This window comes from Anabrus simplex, chromosome 1 (assembly GCF_040414725.1).
Source record: "Anabrus simplex isolate iqAnaSimp1 chromosome 1, ASM4041472v1, whole genome shotgun sequence".
In the NCBI taxonomy this organism is placed as follows: domain Eukaryota; kingdom Metazoa; phylum Arthropoda; class Insecta; order Orthoptera; family Tettigoniidae; genus Anabrus; species Anabrus simplex.
Window position 1 is genome coordinate 610,495,747 of NC_090265.1, and position 6,863 is coordinate 610,502,609.

Sequence of the window (6,863 nt, forward strand, 5' to 3'; positions counted from 1 at the left end):
GCTCCCTTGTTGGACACCTGTGTGATATTGAACCACTCAAAATGGCCATCCCCAACATGCACACAGCTGCTGCAGTGGTGGTAAAACATATGGACCTTGTCTATGAGATAGTCACGCACTCCCAGTTCTCTGAGGCACTTCCATATGACTGGTCTAGGTACTGTATTGTATGCCTTTTTTAAGTCTAAAAATACTACAACTAGGTTTTTCCCTCTCACCCAGTGCTGTTCCATTAACATCCTGAGAGTGAAGATCAAGTTTATTCTTCTATTGGTTCTAAATCCATGCTGTTCTTCTTCCAGGACAGGTACTACAACTGCTCGCAGACCAGATTCAATAATCTTTTCCATTATTTTCAGACCATAGGAGAGAAGTGTGATACCCCTATGGTTGGCATACTTTCTTCTGTATACTTTTTTAAATAAAGGGATAATAATACCTTTTGAACCTGATTTTCACACCATATTGCTCTCAATGTTCTGTATAGCCACTGCACTCCAGGTATACTTCCTGTTTTGATCATGTTAGCAGTAACTTCATTGATTCCAGCTGACTTACTAATTTTAATCTTTTCTAGAGCATTTTCCACCTCAGATTATTCTTATGATTTATGTATTTTAATTCACTAATATGTATTTTATTAGAATACATCAAAATTAATACTTTGGCTATTTCTAACCCATATTTCCAGTAGTGGCCTGTGGAATCACGTCACTAACTATGCACAAAATGTTATGCTTCAATGGAAAATAATTTGTTTGTGTAGTCACCATTGTTTTCTTTATTGGTCAGTGTGTGTCCTGACTAGTGACAAAAAATCATCGATCTAACAAGTCAAGGATAGGCTACTTACAGAGAACCTCTTGAAGTGGGCCCCGTTTCGTTTTAGCCATTGGTTCAGATTGTTTAGAGCTTTTTACTGTGCAGGTTGATAAACTCTGAGGGTGATGATCTCTGGGAATCATGACATAGGCCTACTGCATGATATTTCAACCAATGGCAGTGGTAAGAGCTGCAGAAAGTATGGAATATGATGCATGCTTCAAGGTTATAAAAGTAAATGTACTTCTAGGGGTGGGCTGGTGGGTCCCTGGCATTCATAATGAACAGATCTCTTCTCTCCAAGCATACAAGGTACAGTTAGCATCATTTACCTCTCACTATAATGTTATTAACCTTGCAGGTCTTTTAGTGAACTTATACGACGGTAACAGTAGTCAGAAGCACAAGCCTACACCGAAAGAAGACCGTTTACTCGTATGGAAGAGTAAAATAAATCCGAGGCTTTCTGCTATTGACGCAAACCAAGATTTAAGTCAGAATGGGTGAAATGTTCATATTACAACACAGACTGGAGTTGGAGGCTGAAAGAAAAATGTGCAAACCAGCTTTAAAAAAACAGCTTCAGACAGATGTAATGCACACAAAGCAATTGAAAAGGGACACTGGAAGATTACGAGAAAGTTGTATTTTCTGATGAAAGTCATTTTGAAGTTTGTAGGCCTATAATTCAAAGAAAATATCACCAGCCATATTCAAAAACTACCTAAAAATTCACAAAAAGTAATTATGTGAGGATGTTATACCCATAAGTGAGTCAGGATCATTAATCCCTGTTTAGGAATGATAAATAGAGACCAGTAAACGGAAATCCTTTGAAGAGAAGTGCATGAATTGCCAAAAAACTCTCTCCAGTGCCTTTCAACAAAATGTCACACATCCAAACAGGTGAACAATTTTTTGATGACTATAATATCCAAGTTCTCCCTAGGCGAGGCAACCCACCGAATATAAACCCGTTTAAAAATCACTTGGATGGTTCATGTTTGTGGGTTACTGTAGTCACGTCCTAGTTCGTGAACCATGTGCAACGGCTGAGTGGTAAGTGGTCCTGAGAGTCGGGATACCAGTTGCTATGGAATGGGAGTGGGCATCTCGGACATATTCTGAGTCATGGCCCTCCTTGTGCTCAGGCGGCTAGGACTATACAATTCACCGGTGGTCCATAACCCATTAGAGGAAAGATCCTCACTTGGACTATGTGCAAGTAGGGTAGCATCCTGCTTCATGAAATTACCGACCTCAGACATTTTAAGCAAGCCTCGGACCTATGGGAGTAATGGAGTCCCACTCCCATTTGACAGGCGAGGGACTCCTTGGAAACAACTTGGCAAACGAAATGGAATTCGATGGGGAGCTATCAATATTAATGGGGCTTATGGAAGAAAGAGGGTAGAACTGGCTGAGTCAGCAAAGAGGATGCACCTGGATGTGCTAGGAGTAAGTGATATTCAGGTAAGGAGAGATAATGAGGAAGAGATAGGAGATTATAAAGTGTACTTGACGGGTGTCAGAAAAGGGAAGGGCAGAGTCTGGTGTAGGGCTCTTTATCAGGAATACCATTGCACGCAACACAGTTTCTGTTACGCACGTAATTGAGCGAATGATGTGGGTAGATTTGTCAGTTGGAGGAATTAGGACTAGAATTGTGTCCGTGTATTCACAATGTGAGGGTGCTGATGAGGAAGAAGTTGACAACTTTTATGAAGCATTGAGTGACATCGTGGTCAGGGTCAACAGCAAGGATAGAATAGTGCTAATGGGCGATTTCAATGCGAGAGTTGGGAATAGAACTGAAGGATACGAAAGGGTGATTGGCAAATGTGGGGAAGATATGGAAGCTAATAGGGATGGGAAGCGTTTGCTGGACTTCTGTGCTAGTATGGGTTTAGCTGTTACGAATACATTCTTCAAGCATAAGGCTATTCACCGCTACACATGGGAGGCTAGGGGTACCAGATCCATAATAGACTATATCTTAACAGACTTTGAATTCAGGAAATCTGTTAGGAATGTACAAGTTTTTCGTGGATTTTTTGACGATACAGACCACTATCTGATCTGTAGTGAACTAAGTATCTCTAGGCCTAGGGTAGAGAAGGTGAAATCTGTCTGCAAAGGAATAAGGGTAGAAAATCTCCAGGACGAGGAAATTAGACAGAAGTATATGGATATGATTAGTGAGAAGTTTCGAACAGTAGACAGTAAGCAGGTTGAGGATATACAGTAGAAAGTGAATGGGTGGCATACAGGGATGTTGTAGTAGAAACAGCAAGGGAATGCCTAGGAACAACTGTGTGTAAAGATGGGAAAAGGCGAACATCTTGGTGGAATGATGAAGTGAGAGCAGCCTGTGAACGTAAAAAGAAGGCTTATCAGAAATGGCTCCAAACAAGGGCTGAGGCAGACATGGATTTGTACGCAGATGAAAGAAACAGAGCGAAACAAATAGTTGTTGAATCCAAAAAGAAGTCATGGGAAGATTTTGGCAATAACCTGGAAAGGCTAGGTCAAGCAGCAGGGAAACCTTTCTGGACAGTAATAAAGAATCTTAGGAAGAGAGGGAAAAAACGAAATGAACAGTGTTTTGAGTAATTCAGATGAACTCATAATAGATCCCAGGGAATCACTAGAGAGGTGGAGGGAATATTTTGAACATCTTCTCAATGAAATCATCCTGGTGGTGTTGCAAACAGCCAAATTCATGGGGAGAAGGAAAATTATGTTGGTGAAATTATGCTTGAGGAAGTAGAAAGGATGGTAAATAAACTCCATTGTCATAAGGCAGCAGGAATAGATGAAATTAGACCTGAAATGGTGAAGTATATTGGGAAGGCAGGGATGAAATGTCTTCATATAGTAAAATAGCTTGGAGTGTTGGTAAGGTACCTTCAGATTGGACAAAAGCAGTAATTGCACCTATCTATAAGCAAGGGAACAGGAAGGATTGCAACAACTATCGAGGTATCTCATTGATTAGTATACCAGGCAAAGTGTTCACTGGCATCTTGGAAGGGAGGGTGCGATCAGTCGTTGAGAGGAAGTTGGATGAAAACCAGTGTGGTTTCAGACCACAGAGAGGCTATCAGGATCAGATTTTCAGTATGCGCCAGGTAATTGAAAAATGCTACGAGAGGAATAGGCAGTTGTGTTTATGTTTCGTAAATCTAGAGAAAGCATATGACAGGGTACCAAGGGAAAAGATGCTCACTATACTGGGGGACTATGGAATTAAAGGTAGATTATTAAAATCAATCAAAAGCATTTATGTCGACAATTGGGCTTCAGTGAGAATTGATGATAGAATGAGTTCTAGGTTCAGGGTACTTACAGGGGTTAGACAGGGCTGTAATCTTTCACCTTTGCCATTCGTAGTTTACATGGATCATCTGCTGAAAGGCTGGGAGGGATTCAGTTAGATGGAAATGTAGTAAGCATTTTGGCCTATGCTGACGACTTGGTCTTAATGGCAAACTGTGCCGAAAGCCTGCAAATAATGGCAAACTGTGCCGAAAGCCTGCAGTCTAATATCTTGGAACTTGAAAATAGGTGCAATGAGTATGGTATGAAAATTAGCCTCTCGAAGACTAAATTGATGTCAGTAGGTAAGAAATTCAACAGAACTGAATGTCGGATTGGTGATAGAAAGCTAGAACAGGTCGATAATTTCAAGTATTTCGGTTGTGTGTTCTCCCAGGATGGTAATATAGTAAGTGAGATTGAATCAAGGTGTAGTAAAGCTAATGCAGTGAGCTCGCAGTTGCGATCAGCAGTATTCTGTAAGAAGGAAGTCAGCTATCAGACGAAACTATCTTTACATCGGTCTGTTTTCAGACCAACTTTGCTTTACGGGAGCGAAAGCTGGGTGGACTCAGCAAGAATGATTGCTGGTACAAACAGGTGGGAACAATGGCAGGAGGGTACTCTGATGAGGAGATAAAGGCTAATTTAGGAATGAACTCTATGGATGAAGCTGTACGCATAAACCGGCTTCGGTGGTGGGGTCATGTGAGGCGAATGGAGGAGGATAGGTTACCTACGAGAATAATGGACTCTGCTATGGAGGGTAAGAGAAGTAGAGGGAGACCAAGATGATGATGGTTAGACTCGGTTTCTAACGACTTAAAGATAAGAGGTATAGTTCTCTTTTTTTTGCTAGGGGCTTTACGTCGCACCGACACAGATAGGTCTTATGGCGACGATGGGATAGGAAAGGACTAGGAGTTGGAAGGAAGCGGCCTTGGCCTTAATTAAGGTACAGCCCCAGCATTTGCCTGGTGTGAAAATGGGAAACCACGAAAAACCATTTTCAGGGCTGCCGATAGTGGGATTCGAACCTACTATCTCCCGGATGCAAGCTCACAGCCGCGCGCCTCTACGCGCACGGCCAACTCGCCCGGTGGTATAGAACTAAATGAGGCCACAACACTAGTTGCAAATTGAGGATTGCGGCGACGTTTAGTAAATTCTCAGAGGCTTGCAGACTGAATGCTGAAAGGCATAACAGTCTATAATGATTATGTATGTATGTATGTATGTATGTATGTATGTATGTATGTACTTGTATGGTGATGATTTCAAGGTGAAAAAAATAAAGAATATTATGAAAGATTGGTGGAATATGTCCCAAAATGTGTCAGTGCTGTTCTGATAAACAAAGGCCACATCAGATAAATGGTTCAGAGACAGTTTAGAAAGGGTGGTCATCTGCCAAATTGGTAGTAGAGTCAAATTATTCTGCTCCTATTTACAATTCACTAATGTGAGACAGGTTAGGATATGACCAACCAAAACTTGCAACATACCATATGGAAGGTTAGGCTCTAATCTATCAGCAATGTAAATGACAGGGAAGATTATGATCCAGCCCACAATATGTAATGCAAATCAATAAAAATTACCCTCAGAGGTTAGGGTTTTTAACATTTAACAACCATTGCAATACGAACAGAAAATACTGAGAAGGCTTAGCAGGTTCTCCTAATCCTTTAGCTATTTGACCTTTCCTATAACGCACAGTACAAGAGCCTTATGTTCAACTAGATGAAACAGAAAACATTATGAACGGGTCCACATGCAGCAAAGTGTTATTGTTAAGGATAAAGCAGAGCAAAGAAGCCGATCCTTGCCAACTGATTAATTATAAGCGCTCAAAATTCTATTAAATCTGATATAGACCTATCTGCAAGGAACGAGTTACGGTGCGAAAATACAGGTATTTTGCACAATTACCCGAGATATAAAACATGAACAGTGCGCCATATACATATTACTTGGAGAGCACACGTCATGTCAACTTCGGTTAGGATTCTACAAGATATTGTATGTTTGTATTTACGAGAACGATAGCAGCCAATCACGTGACTTTCCGAGACCAATACAAATAATGTTATCTATCCCAAACGACTAAACACAAAATTATAAGGTGTATTAACAAACACAAACAGAAATGTCAAAATATAAATAAAAAGAAAAAAGATGAATAACTTACCTCCAAAAATTATCTGACTATATTTCGAATCAGCCACTAGTACGTTAGGCCTACCCAAAGTGAATGAGAATGGCCTACCCAAGGATACACTAACAACAAAGCAAATTAAAAGATCCGCTTCACCGGCTGCACAGCTGCCTTGTGAGTTCCACAGATAAAAACAGACAAGTAGACAACACTACAGAACAGATTCTCTTTGTATCACACGAGTTCCATGAAGCAACCCGGAAACTACTGTCAAGTGCTGTGAAGTACCGAAAGATTTTTCTTTTTATATTGTCCTTGAACGCATCGCATGAACTCCGCGATGAACTAACATTGCGCAATATGAATATTCCATCACAAACTTCATTGACCGATAATGATAGCGTATATTTTCCAGACAGATTGCTGCGGCGCTAAGACGATCTTCCTTCACTTTTTACAGATATGTGAAATAAGGATTTAAAAAATTATTTTATGGTGCCGTTGTGTGAGTGACCATTAAAGGAATGATAGGATGGATAATTTTTAATCGATAACATTTTTATTA

General features: G+C 40.5%; 1 protein-coding gene across 1 annotated transcript in view; it reads right to left on the reverse strand.

The window, feature by feature from the left end:
* Positions 1 to 6,574, reverse strand: part of LOC136857202 (legumain) — a 137,972-nt gene extending 131,398 nt beyond the window's left edge. Inside the window, exon 1 of the mRNA XM_067135665.2 lies at positions 6,332 to 6,574. The gene's annotated coding sequence lies outside the window, so the exon portion shown is untranslated. The remainder of the gene's footprint in view (positions 1 to 6,331) is intronic.
* Between the last annotated feature and the right edge of the window lie 289 nt (positions 6,575 to 6,863).